Source organism: Panthera uncia, chromosome F1 (genome assembly GCF_023721935.1).
Source record: "Panthera uncia isolate 11264 chromosome F1, Puncia_PCG_1.0, whole genome shotgun sequence".
Classification (NCBI taxonomy): domain Eukaryota; kingdom Metazoa; phylum Chordata; class Mammalia; order Carnivora; family Felidae; genus Panthera; species Panthera uncia.
In genome coordinates this window covers 59,484,827-59,504,303 of record NC_064813.1, presented here as the reverse complement: position 1 = coordinate 59,504,303, position 19,477 = coordinate 59,484,827, and the positions used below count along the sequence as shown (strand labels likewise).

Here is a 19,477-nt window from a genome sequence, read left to right as displayed (position 1 = left end):
ATATCTAGCTTTCTAGGTATCAAGGCTTTGCTCTTCTCCATGAAAAGGTTGGCATCCTCAGATTTAGCCCAAGAAAAAAACAGGATCTGACTTCCTTTTCGAACTCCTGCGTGCACACAGCTTCTCACAAGGATGGCAGCAATGCAAGGCCCGGTCTTCCTGGCCCCTCTTGCCGAGGTCTGACTGTGGATTGGCGGGGTGACAAGCCATCTCGCCTGCTTCCCGCTCTCTCCCCACTTGGGAAGAGCTGTGCCCGCTGGGGGGCGGGGCCGCGCCCAGGGGGCCGCACGGGGAGGCAGCGACCTTCCTCCGGGGCTCCTGATATCGAGCTGGGGAATGAGTAATTGGGACTCGCCAAAGTGTTTAAACACCAGAATTGAAATTAATGTCCCCTCCTTGCTGGCTACGCTGACAATACATTACAGCAAACACCTTCCCAAAGTGAAATGAATGTTTGTTTATCCTCATGAAATATACATCAAAACATGTTGGTGGAAGAAGCCCTAATGAGGGAAGGAGCCAGGTTTCCTGTTAATTCCAGGCGAATAGTTAACTGAAATGGAGGGTTTTGCTTCTCTTTGCTCTCTTTTCTTTCTTTCTTTCTTCTTCTGCACCCCCCCCCTTTTTTAGAATAACCTGTCCACAGCTGTGTATCTAGGACATTAATATGGGTTTAATGAAAACTCTAGTTGATCTGTCCAAAGATATTGATGAGCATTGCCCAGCGGTATTAATCATCTCCTTGAGGGAGGAAATGAGGGAATGGGCGAGCAGCTTTCTGTCAGATGCCAATCCAGATGAAGGGATGTGAAAAAAAAAATGTTTTTAACCCTCCCTAGCCCCATCCATTTCCTGGGACGCGGACTGGGCCAGGAGGGAATGAGAAGGGCCCATGACAGCACAGGAAATTCCGGGCCACGTTTGACGTTAAATCATTAAGGTACTGCCAATAAATCCATTACTGTTAATTATATTGAGATGGTCAACGATCCACTGACAATATTCCTTCATTGATTTTCATTCGCAGGGAATCGATGTTCTGGCTTTAATCTCTTTCGTGTTTTCATTTGTTGGTTTCCTTCTCCCTCTCATCTCTTTCTCCCCATGTCCCCGCCCCCCACAGCTCTGCCTCCCCCTCCCCCCATGAGCCCTCGCAGTAATACGGTTCCCCTCTCGCTGGTGATACAGTTCTCTCCCTAAGTGCCAAATGTTTCTTGATAGGAACAAGCTACATTTCTTTATGGCTTATGGCAAACTGCCTTGATTACTTCTACTGCTGTACCCATTATGTGAATTAAATATGTATTCAGTTGCATGCTGCTTGTGATGTTATTGCAGGGTGACATATGGTACTGACTCAATTAGAATGAAACTAGCATTAGATAACCCTTCTGATTACATGCATCCTGACCGGCTCCTCCTCGGCCTCCCCTCCGTGCACCCGCTCGCTCCAACGGCTGCAGGCTGCGGGTTTTCATGATTGGTTATCATCTCCACCACACAGGATGCGGGAGGGGGCTCGACGGGAGGGGGCTGTGAGTCTCTGGGAAAGAGGGCACATCAGACAGATATAAAAAGGTTGGTGGGGGAGGAATAGAAGAGATTCAAAGCCTGGATTTGGAATTGACCTTTAAAATTATATTCCTTGGAAGAGGTTGTCAGGCCTACTATGAGAAGAGTCCACAAAGGTCTCTCTAGGGTTGGAAGATCAGAACAGGAAAAAAAAATTATGTGAAATGGCTGCCGGGTGTGTGATCAGTTGGTTCTTACCTTAAAAATTCTTCATTTAAAAACAATGCCTTTTTCCCCCCCATTGGGAGAGAGTCAGTACTTATTCCAACACCAATACCCGTTTTAATTAGAGGATGCTTCTATTAGTGGATGTTAGCACACTTGATTCTCTGGCACCTGACAATGAAGACAGAGTAGGGACTGTCGCCCCCATCCCACAGATGGAGCAGTGGAGACACAGAGGCACTGCATTGCATTGTAATTCAAGGTCGCAAAGTCATTTGGTGGCAACACGAGGAAGCCTCCTTGATGGACAGCTCAAAGATGTGCTATAAAGCGATCGAAAGTTGCCAAATCTTAACACAAAAAAGAAGGGAAGTATTTTGAGTGTTGGGGGCAGGGGCAGGAGCTGCTGGGATGTCGTGTTTCTGCCGCCGCACAATTCCTTGGCCGAGAACAGCTGATGCACAACATTTCCTTCTGCTGAGTCATTTTCCCTCCTTGGTCATGTCACCATGTTGGAAGCTGTTATAAGCGCCCGTCCTTTTGTTCTTCCTGCTCTGTCCCTTCTCACCGAGTGAGAACGTAGAGACCCATGCCCTCAAATCTCATCTCCCTGTTACCAGAGGCTGAGGCAGCTTCCTTCCAGTCTAAGACCACCCCCGCCCCCTCCCAGGGCCTGCAGGCCATCTTGGATTTTCCCACCACTGATGGAAAGGTTGCTGGACCCCAGGCCCCCTGACTGACCGATGCAGCACCAAGGACTTCTTGTCTGTGGCCACCTCAAGTCTGTTTGAGTGTCTGCTGTATGCATTTGGGCGTACCACACCATGTGCTTTGGGAGATAGAAAAACTTCATTCAGTCTGTGGTTACCGGTGGTAGGCAGCTCACATCCAGACAGAAAAGGAGTGTGACGGGGAGCATAAGCCTGAAAGAGGATGGTATGAACTCAAACGTGCTATAGACGCACTTATTAATCTTAGCATTCCTCGAATTATGCTGTCACTTAGCCTTGAGTACAGGTGGCACTAGTAAGTATTGCTTGGTTGGATGGATGGGTGGATGGCTAGATGGATGGGTGGGTGGCTCGATGGATGGTTGAAACGGATCAGTGTGAACTATGGTAATAATGAGGCAGGTTTCCATGGAGGAAATGGGGACCCTGGTAGACAACACAGCCATCCATCCCCGTCCTTCTCCTCACCACCTACTTTCCTATTACAACAATGATCACTACTTTATATAGCACTTTATATTGGAAACAATCCTTTCAAGAAACCCCGCGGAGATAAACAAGCAAAGAATTAAAATGGTTACCTGTAGAAGCCCGGTGGGAGAGGGGGATGGGGGAGCGGAGCCAAGGGCGGGAGCAAGACCCGGCAGCATGTGGGAATCAATCACACGCGTATCGTAGAGGTATTTTTTTTTATCTTGTAAACACAGTACCTATTTAAAAATAATAAATATTAAAATCAAAAAAAAGTTTCAGGAGCATTCACTTTCCTCATCTTCACAACAACTGTGAATGTGAAGGGAGGGGGTGGGTATTTTTATTTGGTTCTCATTTCACATCAGGGAACCGAGGCACAGAGAGGTTAAGTAAAGGACACAAGGTCATAGAGTTAGTACGTTGTAGAGCTAAGACTAAACCCAGGGTGGGTTCTTTCCACCAGAGCACATGGCTTTGGTGAGCCTTGGCCCAACTGTGCTAATCCCAAGAGGGGTGCCTGTGTGAGTGGGGCCTTCCCTGGGACCTCTGTGTCTGCGGAGGAGGGAGGATGTTGGGTAGGGACCACTGTTACATGGCAGAGGTAAACATCCAGGACAGATCTGGCTTGGAGTTATAGGAGGAGGCGTCTCTGAACCAACGCTGTTGTTCATACTCACTGCCGAGGAAGGGAGGAGACATCACACAGGCAGCTTTCACCGGATCCTTTGGGTGGCCCTGCTATTCCCCGGGGTGCCTGCTGAGGAACAGGGAGGTGCAGGTTCACTTTTCAAAAACCCGCATTGAGCCACTTCGCTTTTATGAAAGACCTACCTTGGTACCCGTTTGTGCTAACTGAAAGAAATCCAGAGGGGATTTTTGCTTTTACAAGAAAAGCCGAGAGAGTGGAAGAAAAGTAGCTCAGTAGTCTGCTGGGAATCGTGCATTTCTCTGGGCCCACCCTCTGTAGTATGCCCGGAATCTGATCAGTAGCGAGTATGTATGTATCATAGACACAACGTGGAAATCTGCAGGACGAACCCCGAAGTCCTTGGCGTAGGTCCATTAGCCTTGAGATCTAGCCCTTGTCTACCTCACCAGGGTTAGTTCCTACCATTTTCTTCTAGATCACTGTAGGTTACAAATATGTGGAGTCACCTACAGTACCTAAAACTTGCCACTTTTTTCCCCATACCTTTGAAGGTTGTCTCTCCCACCAGGAATCCCCGTACCTGCCATCCGTAAAGTAAACTACAGCTAATTATTGAAACCCGAGCAGAGACCTTTTCCGAGTACTCTGGTTCAGTCCTAGATATTCCTTCTTCTTTGTATTCACTTTGCCTTATATATTCCTTCATTTTAACTTATATTACCTAGTCTTTGTAATTTTATTTTTTATATGTTTATTTTCCCATTGTACCATAAGTACTTTGAGGTCAATGCCTGTTTATATCCTTCTTCCATTTTTTTTTACGACAGGCTTGAGCATTTAAAATTTTTTTTTAACGTTTTATTTTTATTTTTGAGACAGAGAGAGACAGAGCATGAACGGGGGAGGGACAGAGAGAGAGGGAGACACAGAATCGGAAGCAGGCTCCAGGCTCTGAGCCATCAGCCCAGAGCCCGACGCGGGGCTCGAACCCACGGACCGCGAGATCGTGACCTGAGCCGAAGTCGGACGCTCAACTGACTGAGCCACCCAGGCGCCCCTGGCTTGAGCATTTAGTAAGTGCTCCATAATCATTCAGTGTATGAACTAGGGAGTCCCATGGGTACCATCTTATCCACTGGTCCCAACATTCTCTAGAGATAGGCAACTTTAGTGCTATATCGTATTTTGATGGACTTTGGGAGACCCCTAGACAGGGAGTCTGAGGAGTGAGCCCTAGCTCATCCATGAGTGGTTCTGTGGCTCTGGACATGCTACATAAAACTTACACGTGCTTCTCTGTGCATGGCCTCTTTGTGGGACTGTCCTATGAAATGGTTGCTTCAACCAAGTTGGAAGATACATATTGGGAAGTATGAGAAATAGGATGTAATAGGTAAAGTGGTAGGTATAGTGTGGCCTTGAATGTCTAGCAGAGGGGTTCAGGCAAGAAGTGGAGACCCTGTGGTTGTTTAAGCACAGATGACATCTACTAAAACCAGAGTTAAGGACTTTTATTCTGATAAAAGTGTGCAGGATGTATATTAGACTGAAGACAGATTGAAGGCAGGGAAGTCACCCAGGAGACAAGAGGACCTGGGGTCTGGGTAAATGAGTGGTATTTGGGGAATGAATAGTCTCAGCCTGTTGGGAAAGAAAGATTAAGAGCGTGTGGTGACCATCTAGATATGGAGGTTGAGGGAAAGAAAGGTAGGGGTCAAGAATGGTTGAGGGGCGCCTGGGTGGCTCAGTCGGTTAAGCGTTCGACTTCAGCTCGGGTCATGATCTCATGGTTTGGGAGTTTGAGTCCTGCATCAGGCTCTGTGCTGACAGCTCAGAGCCTGGAGCTTTGCTTCAGATTCTGTGTCTCCTTCTCTCTCTGCCCCTCCCCCGCTTGTGCTCTGCCTCTCTCTGTCTCTCAAAAATAGATAGATGGAAAGAATGGTTGAATCATTTAATTCACTGACTCATTTGGATGCCACAAAAAGTTTGAGATGGGAGTTTACTTAGCACAGTGAAAAGCTGTTTAACAATTACAAGTGCCCCCAAATAGCCAGAGGGCATGGTCATAAGATGCCCATTATCATGTTGCTGTGGGAAATGAGGCTTTGCCAGGATTGTGCATCCTGCACAAGTTTGAACTAGACTCTGAGTTCGTCCATCTCTTTATCTCTGTATCTGTGTTCAAGGTGTTACCTGGGAGAATGGGCTTGGCACTAATAAGAACAAGGAAATTAGGAAGGGGAGGGAATTTGAATGCCTGGTAGAGTTTTGTTCATTTCGGATTGTGTTAGACCTTTCAGTTTCATAGAATACTGTGATCACTTCTGTGTGTTGTTGATTTTCCTAGTGGCTGTGTATCTGACCTTCATGTGACTTCGTCTCACTAGAGACCATGTGTGATCTGCTAGAATCATGCTCTGTTTTCTGGTGATTTCTGAGACTTTGCCTTCTAGATCTTGCACCTCCTTTCTGGGAGGAGACAGAGTTTCTTGAATAAGAATAAAACATAGTGAGAAAGAACTTTGACTTTGGAGTTAGATTGACCTGAGTTTGTGTCCAGAATCCTCCCATCTACTGTGTGACATTGACCTGAAATCTCTCATGTCTGTTATCTCCGTAGTGAACGTGGAGATGGTAATGTCACCTACTTCAGAAGGGTTGGAGAAGTGTTCTATTAATAATAGCTGATCTTCATTTAGGGGTTGCATATCATGCACGGTGTTATGTTCATTCTTTTAGTTTGCCCTCTCTGTAAAGCCTAGCATGTATATACTATCATTGTCCCCGCTCTATTGACTAGCAGACTGAGCTTAGAGGCCTTAAATTACTTGCCCAAATTACCCAGGTTGGCATTGGAAGAGTAGGGGTTTGAATATAGGTTGCATGACTATGTCAGCTGAGCCCTTAACAGTGGAAAGTTCTGCAGCCGCCCAAAAATCTCTGTTTCTGTGAAAATCTGAAAGCTCTCTTAAGACTGGTATTCAAAGTAATCACCCCTTCTGCCATGTTCCTAGGACAAAATGCCTGTAGCTTTAATTAGCATGTATTTTCTAATTATTCAACTCCTAATTTTAGTCAGTTGTTCATATGTCCCTCTTTCTTCACTAAATTATCAACTTTTGAATGCAGGAACTGCACCTACCTATGTATTTTCCCCTCCAGTGCTTTCTTTATACATAGGCATACTCAGTGTTAATTTGTTAGAAAGAAATTGTATGAAAGGCTCAGCTCCCTCTTTCCCTAGGGGATATCTTTGGTGCTGTGAGGTCACCTTTGCCTTTCTGTCACCAAAATAGAAAAATTAAAGTGTCAGGGAATACTATAAGCAGCACTAATGAAATGTCATCATTTAAAATAATGAAATAATGTCACTTAAGTCTGATTATGGTCTTTACGTCTACTCTCCCAACCCCCAAATAAAAAGTCATAAAAGCAGAAGCGATCTTTGCCTCTGTAAGTTAGATTGTTGGTGATATTTGGAATTGAACCAGACAAGAAATGAAGACTCGGGAACCAGTCCTTCCTTGCCTCTGGGCATCAGACATGCCGTATCCCGTTTGGTTTTGACTTTTTTTTTTTTCCCATTTGCCCCTTCGGTTGGAATGCAGGCATTATTCTGAAGCTTTGTGGCAAGAGCCTTAGACATGCTGGAGTCTGACTTTCCCTTGGTGGGGAGCAGGTCTGGGGAGTCGATGTGCGTGAATCCCCAGGGTACCCATCGTCAAGAGGGTTGGGCCCTGAGCCTGCCCTTTGCTCCATTCCCCCCACAGACGGAGATGGAAAAAAGAAATCCCGTGGCCCCTTGGGTAGCAGTCGAGGAAAAACCAGACTCCCACTTCTGAACGCCTTTAGGGTTAGCAGTGCTTTTTAACAGCTCTAGGGTGTGAAGTTGAGTAATAATGATGGTCCCGTTGGTAAAGACAGTAAGGCACGGAGTATTTCATACCACTCAAAGCACTTTTATACATCGTACGTCTTACTCCCGTTGAAAAGAAGGAATGGCAGGATTGTGTTTGGCAGTGTTCGGTGAAAGGCCTTCCTTCGGTTGTTTTTTCCAGCGTGGTCTCCTGTCTCCTTGTTCTTTCCTTATCTCGTACGAGTCTCTCTAGAGTGACATCTCACCTTTCCGAACTCAGTGTTGGCAGCCTCACCCGTCTGGAGCCAGGGCGTTAGCGTAGAGGGCCTCCACGTGGCCACCATAAAGGCACCATGCACTCCAGCCTGTGCCAGTTGACTCATCAGAGTGCCCACCGGCCACCACCCAAGACCTCTATACTCTTATTTCAAACACGATTCGAACCGTGTTGCCGTCTGGCTTTCTAGCTCCTGCCAGGATGCAGGCATGGTAATCACTCATATTTACTGTGATCAGCTGACCTTTGCTAACGGTAGACATTGTCTTAAACGCTTGCAAGTCTTAACTCGGGTAGCCTTCAAACCGCCATACTTGTCTCCATTTCACAGGAGAGGCCAGAGCCTGGAGAGGGGATCAGAAACGGGGTTCCACGGCCCAGAGTTGGTCTTGGCTTCCATGATCTGGTACCGCGGCCATGCTCTTGACTGTGACACTGTCCTGCCTTTGAAGAAAAGGCTACTCCGGGAGGCAGTGAAACTACGAAGGAGAGGAGAGAACTTACGCAGCCCAGCAGATGGAGTTTATGTACAACAGACAGGCAGACTCCCATCCAGCAGTGGGTCTGGGTGGTAATTGGCATTCATAATGATGAACGATTTGGGTCATGAAGAGGAAGCCAAATTATGTTCAAGAGTATCCATCCGCCCAGCTATCTGGAGATCTTTTGAGGAAGCTAGATGGAAATATAACACGTTTTTAAACGATGTACATCCCGGAGGATGAAAATAAACACAGCTTTGGGACACCCCCGGAATATGGAGACGAGGAAGCTTTCCCGAGTGGCTTATTTCTCAGGAGTTCGTGTTTCTTTGCCTTTTTTGCCTCCTCTTGGGTTCCAGAGTTGCTGTTCCCTGGGTGTCTCCCCACTTCCACCACCCCCCACACAAATGTTGTGGGCCACTGGCCTGCCTCCACCCCCTTCTTGCTCCAGAAAAGATGACAAGAATTTATGAATCACCCTGCACTGTGCACGAGGTGCCGCGTACTCTCTCGGCTCTATGTTGCTCTGCCTCTCCGGGGGCAGGTAGAGGGAGTGCAGTAAATATCAGTCCTTTTGTAAACCACCGTGGAAAGGGAAAGGGGGGGAGGCGGTCAGGGGATTCGAGAAGAGAGAGGGGAAATCACTTCTTTGTCTGAAAGGGAAATGCCGTGACTGTCCCTTCAGGTCTGTTAAGCGTCTATTGGATGCGAAGGAAATTCTTCTCTTCTTTGCTTCCACCTCCCTGCCCCCCGCCCATTTATTTATTTATTTATTTATTTATTTTTATTTTTTTTTTCTCCCTTTGTAGAATAATATAAAATAAAAAAGCCCAGCAGAAAGGGAGCCGCGATGCTGTCGTCCCTGGCGTTGATGTTATTTATTTTCCTCAGTTGCTGCTCTGGAAGCCCGGAGTTGACAGAGCGGTTTTGTAGAATAGAAACATTATAGACTGTTACTGTCAGAGTGTTAAATGTGATGGATAGAGAAATAGAGGCGAAGGAGGGGACTTAATACTGAGAGCCAGGGTGCTCATGGGAAAATAAACCATCCGCATATAAGAAATGAATGAGGTAATGTGGCGGGAGGTAATGGGCTTTCGCAACACGCCGGAACAGAGATGCTTATTACAGGGTGCGCTTAACCCTCGGCACGCTGGCTTCCCTTTGTGGGTTCCGGGGGCTTCTCGCGTGTCCCTCTGCGGGGAGCCCGTGGGTGGCTTTTCTTCAGGCGGGGAAGCGGTGGAGACCGGCGTGTCCTTAATGACGCTGGATGAGCAGCCGGCACATGAGAAAGCCTCGGCAGCTCCTGAGGGGCTCGGGATCCCTGTGGCCGCGGGGAGCATGTGCCCCGGTTGCTGGGGTAGGGGGGCTGGGGGGCTCTGTTGGTTTCTGCAGCGGAGGCCGACGGGGAGCGCTTCGATTACTTGGGAGAGATGGAAATCCGTGTTACTGGGCGCCCCTGGGGAACCCCCCCCCCCAAAGATTCCCTGGTACTTTGTGTAGCCAGGGCCTAGCTGTTTGTTTGCCCGCTGACCAGAATGTGGTGGCTTTGCTGTAAGGAGGGTGGAGGGGAGCAGAGAGGGTCGTCTTTATTACCTCCTTGCCAATTTCAGTGCCTGCCGTAGGGTGAGCGGGTCAGGCAAGGGACCCTGCATCCGCTGGGCTGATGACAGGGACCCAGCCAGGTAGGCGGGGTGGTGTGAAATGAACCGCAAGGTGGTCAGTTTCGGGGCTCAAGGTGCTTGTCCTTCGCACTGGGTTCCTGTGATCTTTCCCACCCACTTTTGCATCCTAGTCGAGGTCAGCCCCATCTCTTACATATGACGAGCATTTAGTAAATTATGAGGACTCAGTTGATGTGGCCCCCGTGTAACCCTGGCCGTTACCTGCTCTGTGGCCTTGAGTGAGTCATTTACCCTCTCTGGGTGTTAGGGTCTTCACCTATAACATGGATACATTTATTAGCAAGAGTCAACAGGGGCACCTGGGTGGCTCAGTCGGTTAAGCGTCCGACTTGTGATTTCAGCTCGGGTCATGATCTCGCCGTTTGTGGGATCAAGCCCTGTGTCAGACCTGGCTGACCTGCTTGGGATTCTCTTTCTCTCCTTCTCTCTCTCTCTCTAAATAAATAAACACTTTAAAAAAAAAATAGAGAAAACGTAGGGGTGCCTGGGTCACTCAGTCAGTTAAGCATCTCTTGGTTTCAGCTTGGGTCATGATCTCACGGTTCGTGGGTTCGAGCCCCACATCGGGCTCCGAGCTGACAGTGCGGAGCCTGCTTGGGATTCTCTCTCTTTCCGTCTTTCTCTACCCTTCCCCTGCTTGTGCACTCTCTCTCTCTCTCAAAATGAATTTAAAAAAAACTTACAAAAAAAGTAAACACAATCACACTTATGAAAGTATTGTTAGGCTATAAAACACTATGCTGATACCAAAGTATTGCCATTACTTCTGTTGTTAGTAACAAAACAATAAATGTGTATTAAGTGATGAGGTGAAGAACTTCACCCAAGAAATAATGTTTTCAAGCTGGCAGCTTCACATGTTTTCACCTCAAGCAGTGCTGTTCTCATCTGATGTTACAGTGATGGTCACACGGTCAAGGACACCACCCCGGTTGGATGTTTATATTGTTGGCACTGGGTCGGGGGGGACCCAGGAGACCAGAGTCATCTAAGAGTTGGGGTATTCACCCCTCTCCTGTGCAGAGGTTTCACAGACCCACTGAATTTTGGAGTGAGGAGGACTCCTAGTGAATGTCCATCATTGGCCTTGATTTTGTTCCGAAGGGGCTTCCTGTTGAAGCACCGAGCCCACCTCCAGCAGCTGTTGGATTTCTCCCCGGAGCCTTTCCATCTAGGGTGTTCCTCAGCCCGACCGCATCCTCTGAGATCCACCTGCTGTGTATGAGTGCATGCCACCATCCCTATCTGTGCTGTGATAAGAGGGTCCCCATCCTGGGGATTTTATGTTTTTATTGTCATGTTGATTTCCGAGGTCGTTAGTATTTCCACAGGAGCAGGAGGGCCTAGGTTTGCTGGCAGGCTGTGCTGTGGCCTTGACTCTGCTCCACGTCTGAGGTCGGCCAGGCGAGGGGCCGGGCTTACCTGCCTGCGTCCTTTTCGTCAGGATCTTGTCCTCGCTCCTGGGTCCAGATCTGCCAGGCAGGTTGGTTGTCTTGCCTCCCACGGCTCCTCCTGGGATGCTGTCTCCTGTTTGTCCTCTGCGTGTGTCTCTGTCCGCCCTTCAGAAACCACAGCTTGTGTTGAAGTCTCCTTTCTCTTGATTCCTCAGATTTGTGCGACTGTATGCACCGGCTGGCTATTTACAGTTTCTGATATTTTCTGATTGTCCTGTGTGAGGGTATCTTGTCTGATGAAGGATATTACAATTTTCTTGAGAAAAGGGATGTGTACTGTATATGTATTTTTTTTTCTTATAATTGGCATTACACCACCCTCTGCCCCAATCACTTCTCAGCTCTTTCCCTGGAATGCTATCATATATAGCTGTCTTCTGCCCATTTCCAGGCTCCCTCACCAGACTCCAGGTTCCTTCTAGAAAGAAGCCTTATCTGACGTCCCAAGGCCCCTAGCGTATAGCCTCTCTTGTTATTTCCTCAGCTTCTTGCCAGCTTTTAACAGAAAAGTTCTCTTCCTGCCCTTGGCTACTGCATATGCCTAGACACCCTTACGTGCAGCCTTGAATAGAACAGGAATGAATGCTAGATGTACGTGGAGAATAGTCCCAACCTGTGACAGCATCTTGTCCCTCGGTGAATAATATTGTTGGTGCGTTGGGGTAAGAGTAGCGCTGAGGGTGAAATGTGCTGGTGCATCTGAAGAGTTTAGACGGGTGCCTGACACCCGGCAGGCTCCAGAACTTTGTGGTCCCTGCCGTAGTAGCATCAGCGGGGATCAGGATTGTTGAGAAGCAGTGGTACCAGCAATAATGCCTGATGCCCACTGGTCTGCCTCGTTTGCTCCGTTTGTATCTTGCGAGAGTTCCCTAGCATGTAATCAAATTTGGATGGAATCTATAAGCTGAAGAACACCAGCACCACACCCTCTCAACGTGAATCTGCCTTGGGCTAGTGGGATCCTCCGGCCCCTGGCCTGTTCTGGAAGCTGGAGCTTCTCATGGTGTCTTCCTGAGTGCCTCTAGAGTCCCAGGATATTTCTTCAACTGTGTTCCTATAAAAGCCAGCTACATTTGGGTTCAGGAGGCAGGGTGTATTTTAGGACCTAGTGAGGTACAAATCCCTGGGCGGGGGGTTGTTGAAATTTACAACAACAACAACAATAATAAAGGTAGGGGAGAGCTCCAATTCCTGCCCTTTTCAGGAGAACTCTGCCTCTCGGCATCCAGACCCCAGTTGGATGCACAGAACGGGAAGGGTATGGATGGAGACCAGAGTTCAGGGGAAAGGCAGAACAAGGCAAGGCTTCCAGGACACTATTTTTCTTTTTCTTTTTTAATGTTTATTTATTTTTTGAGAGCCAGGGAGGAGCAGACAGAGAGGGAGACTCGGAATCCAAAGCAGGCTCCGGGCTCCGAGCTCTCGGCACAGAGCCCGACGCGGGGCTTGAACTCACGAACCGTGAGATCACGGCCTGAGCTGAAGTCGGACGCTTAACCGACTGAGCGCCCCAGGCACCCCTGGACACTATTTTTCTAGATCCCTTTCATTTCTGTCTCAAACAGCATGGTGCACAGTGCTTTGAATTTCACCACCTGCTATGTCAGTAGGGTGTGTACTGAGGCCCTTCGTATTTGTAAAAGGGAACGTGATTCAGGGGGGAATGGCCGGTGGACCTCAGCAGGCAAGATCAGTGATCCTGCAGAATAACCTCGGCTTTTGATACAATGCAGATTCACAGGCCATGCATTCGCAGCAGGTCAAGGAATCTGCAATTCCTAAGTACCTTCCATGAATTAGATGCCTGTGGTACATACCTTACCCTTTGGGAGTTCCCTTTGCTGCTCCACTCTGGGGGTGGTTTACTTACTGGTCCTGAAGCTGGCCGTCTGCCGCCACGTAAGAGCATTTTAAATGCAGCCTACGCGCTCACTTCAGCTGCGCATATGAAAAATGAGAACAATACAGGGAAGATTAGCATGGTCCTGCCCAAGGATGATGTGCACATTTGTAAGGCATTTCATATTGTTCCACCGAGCTACCCACTTGTCACTTGTGCCCTTTCCTACGTCTGTGTCCTAGGCCCCTGATTTTAAAAAGCGCACCTATTGTCCTTTTTATTAATGCCCCTGTGACATATGACCCAAACCCAAGAGCTTTTCACCTCCATCAGGAAACCCATTTTGGAGAGAATAAAGAACCGGTATTGTGGAACCATGGTTTTCCTGTAGGCGGGTCGTTGAGATGCGCACGCCTACACCTTTGTTAAAAAGGTTCCGGGGGAAGGGCGGTGGGAGGGAGCGTGGTGTTCCTTGTTCCTGGTCCTGTGAGGTAACTGCCGTCACGAGACTTGTTCGTGTCGTCTGTACACAGGTAAGAATGTTTGCCGTTCGAACAGGGCCAGGAGGGCACGTGATAATGTTGTCTGAACGTTCGTGGAGATGGGGATCGCGAGGGGAACGTAACAGGACGTCGTGGATTCACATTCACGAACTTGAATGTGCTCACAAGCTCCATGTTTTTCCAGGGTCATCGAGAGGCCAGTGTATCTACTCAATTTCACGTGCACGACCTCCTTTTGGCAGAGTTGCTAGGTTTACAGATTTTGTTGGGCATTCACCCTCCTACCCCAGAACTTCCACGTTTGAGTTGACTGTTCATTTGGAGTTGGCTGAGTTGTGTTTGAGGGTGAGCGTGTGCACTCCCATGAGTATATCTTGCGTGCGTATATGCCAATATGTATGCACCTGTGTTCAAGTGACTGACCATCCTGTTCTCGTGGTCTCTTGGAGGGACTCTGTCTATTCCAGAGTGCAGACATAATTTACTTAACCGGGCCAGTTCCATTGACGTCCAACCACACAATGCCGTCTGACTTTGAAAAACTTTGTGTTTGTGCATATCCTCATTCCTCTCTGACTTTTTAGTGGGATTGGGGGAGGGAGAAAGACCCATACAGACACCCAGACACACACACAAATAGACATACAGACATGCAGGCACACACATACACACACACATGACGTTCAGACACACACACACACACACACACACACTGTCTTTGCTGATTATCATGAGCCTAAGCTCATTCCAGTGGCGGTGACCTGTTGGCCAAGAGCCCAAGCCTCCACGTGACAACTTGGACGTCCCTCCTGCTGGTCACAGCCACTCCTGCTGGCTGGACTTGGCTTTCTGTCTGAACCAAGAAGCACAGACACTCTCAGACCTGAGACAGGTTGGGAAGAAAAAGAGATGGCTCGTCCTCCCACCTTTCCTAAACTTCTTATCCACACAGACCCAACGGCACCCACGAGGACCGCACCACCTTGTTACGGTGGGCTCCAGCATTCAGGGCAACTTTCCTACAAATCTCTTTTTATTGGCATTTCCTCCAATGTAACCATCCCTGAATTGCATTTGAATCAGCTGAGAGAAAGAGAGGAGGGAAGGGGAGGAGGCTCCCCCCTAGCTCTTGGAAAAGCAGCTCACAAGCAGCTTTATTTGGTAAAATACTGCAATAGATGCTTGTCAGAAATAATTTATTCCTGTTAGCTGTAATCTGAAGGAAAACAGATACAAGTCCTATAGTTAAAAAAAAAAAAAAGGAAAGTAGTCTTGCTTTCGCTGACAGTACAAAGGTGTCATATACAAGAAGGATTGACACAGACCAAGGGGTCTTGTGGGAAATATGATAATAACTATAAAGAAGACAGATTATTCCCCAGTTGCCAACATTCAAACCTTTTTACAGTCAGTTCAAACATATAAAACTTTATTGCTCTAGCAGAAAGGGGAACAATTTCTGGTTGCACAGCTTTCCCAGGGCTGGGTTTATACTGTCTGTGTTATTGCTCTATAGTGGCATTTTAAAGTTTATTGAACAAGACTTTTACAATTGAAGGAAGTATATAAAACTGTAAATTTATTAGATTTTTCAGGATAAGTGCCCTTTCTAGTTGTGCTCAAGAATTCGGGGCTACGAGAAACCGCTAGTTACAAGACTTATTAATATTAAAGACTGAGAGTACACACATTTTATACCTTAACTGATCTCAAAAATAATATTATTATATTACTGGGCGGCAGAGCTCTGATGCTATACAATTGGATGGATACACACATGTAGGACTCTAAATACCAGATGTGTTTATTCTTAGCTGGCTAAAAAGTTGGCTTTTATTATATCTTACTTTATTTGATTTTAACACCGTCGGTCGGGACACGCTCCTCTGTTCACTGAAGGACGGCTCGGGGTGTTTTTTGTCAACTCCTTGTTGATTTCCCAGAATTTTTCAGTGTATGGCTCTAATGTGAGTACGGGTGGTGGGTTTTCAGAGCGTTATTTTAGCTGAAGTAATATATGGTAGCATCTCCCCCCCCCCCCCCCCGCAAGCAGCTATATATGCAAATAATCGAAATGCTACTAAAAAGAGTTCTCTTTTATGGCTTTCAACTTCTCATGTTTTGTTTCTCTTTAAAAATTTTTTTTTAATTTAATATTTATTTAGTTTTGAGAGAGACAGACAGACAGAGCATGAGCGGGTGAGGTTCAGAGAGAGAGGGAGACACAGAATCCGAAGCAGGATCCGGGCTCCGAGCTGTCAGCACAGAGTCAAACCCACGGACCGTGAGATCATGACCTGAGCTGAAGTCGGACACTCAACCGACTGAGCCACCCAGGCGCCCCTCATGTTTTCTTTCTTAAAGGCCTTTCGGGGACATGACTTGAGGCATTTTGTAATGTTTATGAAAATCTGCATCCTGGTTTCTCAGTCTCTGTACTATTGACTTTTTAGGCCAGGAGATTCTTTGTTGTGGGGGCTGTGCCGTGCGCTGTACGAGGGTCAGCGGCATCTCTGTTCTCTGCCATGGTTGCCAGCATCCCCATCACTCCACGGGGACAACCAACGATGTCTCCAGACGTTGCCAGATGCCCCCTGGAGGCATAATCATCCCCTGTTATGAAGCAATCATTTATACAATGTTAGAATGTGTCTTGGAAAAAATGTTTTTACTGTAAATAATACAGTAAATAATATGGGTTCTGTCTGATAATTACAAGAACTATAGTTACCAGATATGGTAAATTATAGGATTAGTTACTTTCAGAGATGTCTGGCTATAAACTTCTCTTTAATAGTGTTACCCAAAGAATATAACATAACTCAGTCTATAAAATGTTACATAGAGGGGCGCCCGGGTGGCTTAGTCGACTGAGCGTCCGACTCTTGATTTTGGCTCCGGTCATGATCCCAGGATCATGGGATTGAGCCCCGTGTCAGGCTCTGCACTGAGCGTGAAGCCTGCTTGGGACTCTCTCTCTCCTTCTGCTCCCGTCCCCGCTCGTGCCTGTTTTCTCTCTGTCTCTCTCTCTAAAATAAAAATAAATAGGAGCACCTGGGTGGCTCATGGTTAAGTGTCTGACTTCCGCTCAGGTCACAATCTCATGGTTGGTGGGTTTGAGCCCCGCATGAGGCTCTGTGCTGATAGCTCAGAGCCTGGAGCCTGCTTCGGATTCTGAGTCTCCCTGTCTCTCCCTCTGCCCCTCCCCTGCTTGTGTTTTCTCTCTCTCTCTCTCTCTCTCTCTCTCTCTCTCTCTTTCTCTCTCAAAAATAAATAAACACTTAAAAAATAAAATTAAAATAAATAAGTAATAAAGAAAATGTTACATATAATCTCTCAGGATCACCTGACTCTATAACAGGACATGTTCTGTTTACTTGCCTGGGTCTGAGGGCATGTGTTTGCGAGTATATCCATTTATCAGTCTGGATTGCAGATTCTCTCCGTAGTCTCTTAGGATTAACCACTCACATGTGTTAGCCTCTTTGACTTTTCCTATGCACATGCAGAATCCTGTGTGCATAAACATACACGTGTTTGTATTATGTGCCTTCGCAGTGAAGGGGTTCAGAAGTACAGAGACACGTTGATTATAATTTTCTCACTTGACATGCTTAATTTTGAGGTACCATCAACTTGCCTTTAATTTTCAATTTGTGCTCTAGAATTTTTTTAACCTCTTCAGAAGGTTTTACTAGCGGACACATTAAAAACATTCAAAGAAGCTGTTTATAGCACCTGTTCACCTTCAGCCACCTAATGTTATGTAAGTATCTATGTGTGAATGGCACTTTGATCTGGGATTTCGTGTTAATTTGCCTAATGGCCATGACATTTACAGAATAATTAGGATATTATGTTTTCGAAAGACAGTAAGTTATAATAGGCCTTTCGTTTTATTTTGCCTGTGTTTTGGAATTCTGTGGGTTTTTTTTTTTTTTTTGGTCTTTTTAAAAATTCTAGACACTTGTGACTTAGTGAGGGGTAGCTTGAAGGTGTCTTGATTCTGTTATTTTGTGCAGCCGCTGTTCTTTTTGGTCTCTGTGGCCTTGGATGGCGGGTGATGTTAGCCACAAGGCAATATATCTTTTCTCCTCTTCTTGCCGTCTTTATAGGTCATTGGGCCCTACCCTAGAGGCGGATCAGAGGTTTTCTTTGTGAAGATGTGTGACATCCTTAACAAATATGGTATAACTCGCTTTGGGCACTAAATGTTTTTCTGATAAGCTGCATGTGAATTATATGGTTGGAAGGCAGATCGTGCGGTTGGAAGGCTGGGGGCTCTTGGTGAGACACCTCTGGTGATCCTCCTGGCAAGTCAAAAGCTTTGTTCACCATCAGCCCTGTAGTTCCGTTGGTTTCCTTAGACCGTGATCCACCTTCTTGAGTTTGTAAACCAAGAGCCATGCCCGTGTGGGCACTCGTCGTGTATGGCAGCTGTGGAGTCTCACGCGCAACGTGCCCGTCTTTGAACTTGGCCGTCGGAGGACGTGCCTGGCCCCTCGTTGGTGGGCTGCGGGCCACGCCTACAAACGATGGCGTCCGCGCTTTACGGAGTGAAACACCGTGTGCGGCCTCTGACGTAAATCGTGATGAGACCCCCGAGGCGCAAACGCACGGAGTCAGGTGCACGCAGCCCTCCCCCCCGGAAGCACTCCTGGCGAAGGCGGGGGGGGGGGGGGGTGGTTCTTGCTCGGGTCGCGGTCAGCCCTGGCGTCCTCAGTCCTGCTTCCAGGGACCGCGGGGGAGGTGGCGGCTGGCAGTCTTAGGAAGACCCTGAACCGGGGCAAAGGGGCCACCGAAGAAGACAAGAACCGCAGTCACAGCCAAGTTCCCAGGCGGAGTCGACTCTCGGGCTTGTCCCCAGGTACTGACGTCCTCGGCCGGCTCGCCACCTGCCACGTTGGGTCCCGGGGTGGGGGTGGGGGTGCGGACTCCTCGGGGGAGGCCGAGAGGGAACGAGCAGGGACGACAGGGGACGGCGAGTGTCGGGGACGTCCGTGAGTGTTGCGGGGGACGCCGGGCTTTCGACCCCAGCCCGGCCGACGCGACGCGGAGGGCGGGACTCCGACTAGCGGAGGCAGCGGCTGTGACCTGAAGCCCGGGCCCCGGTGTCCCCGGGTTTCTCGTGCCCTGCCGCCGGAACGGGCTGTCGTGCTGTCCGGCACGGTTCCCGCGGGGGGGGGCGGGCCCGACACGGGGCAGAGGAGAGCCGCGCTGGGGCTGACGGGACGGCCGCCCTCGCGGGGGTGTGAGCGGGTGTGGGCGCGAGTGTGAGAGACCAGGAGTGTGGGAAGGTGAGGGCGTAATCGTGTGTGAGAGATTGTGTGCGTGCGTGCGTGGCAGTGCGTGTGAATGTAAGAGTATGAGTGGGGGGGTGAGTGTATGTGAGAGCGTATGTGTGAGAGACTGTGTGCGTGTGAGGGAGCGTGAGTGTGTGGGACCGTGTGTGACAATGTGAATGTGTAAGAATGTGTGTGTGTGAGAGACTGTGTATGTGTGTGAGAGGGAGTGTGTATGTAGATGTGTGTGCAGGAGAGTATGTGTGTGGGGAATGTGAGTGTGTGTGTGAGGCACAGCGTATGGTGAGAGTGAGCGTGTGAGAGGGAGTGTGCATGTGAGGGTGTGTGAGTGTGTGTGGGGGAATGTGTGTGTGTGAGAGAGAGCATGTGTGAGACAGTATCTGTGAGGGAGTGTGCATGTGAGAGTGTGAGAGAGTGTGGGGGGAATGTGAGTGTGTGAGAGACAGTGTATGTGTGTGTGTGTGTGTGTGAGAGGGAGTCTGCATG

General features: G+C 48.2%; 1 protein-coding gene and 1 non-coding gene across 9 annotated transcripts in view; both read left to right on the top strand.

Moving 5' to 3' along the window:
- Positions 1–19,477, top strand: part of PBX1 (PBX homeobox 1) — a 289,525-nt gene that overhangs the window by 124,919 nt on the left and 145,129 nt on the right. The window lies entirely within an intron of this gene.
- On the top strand, positions 13,273–13,375 carry LOC125926099 (U6 spliceosomal RNA). Its single transcript, XR_007459019.1, has one exon. It is a non-coding gene; the product is annotated as a U6 spliceosomal RNA (small nuclear RNA).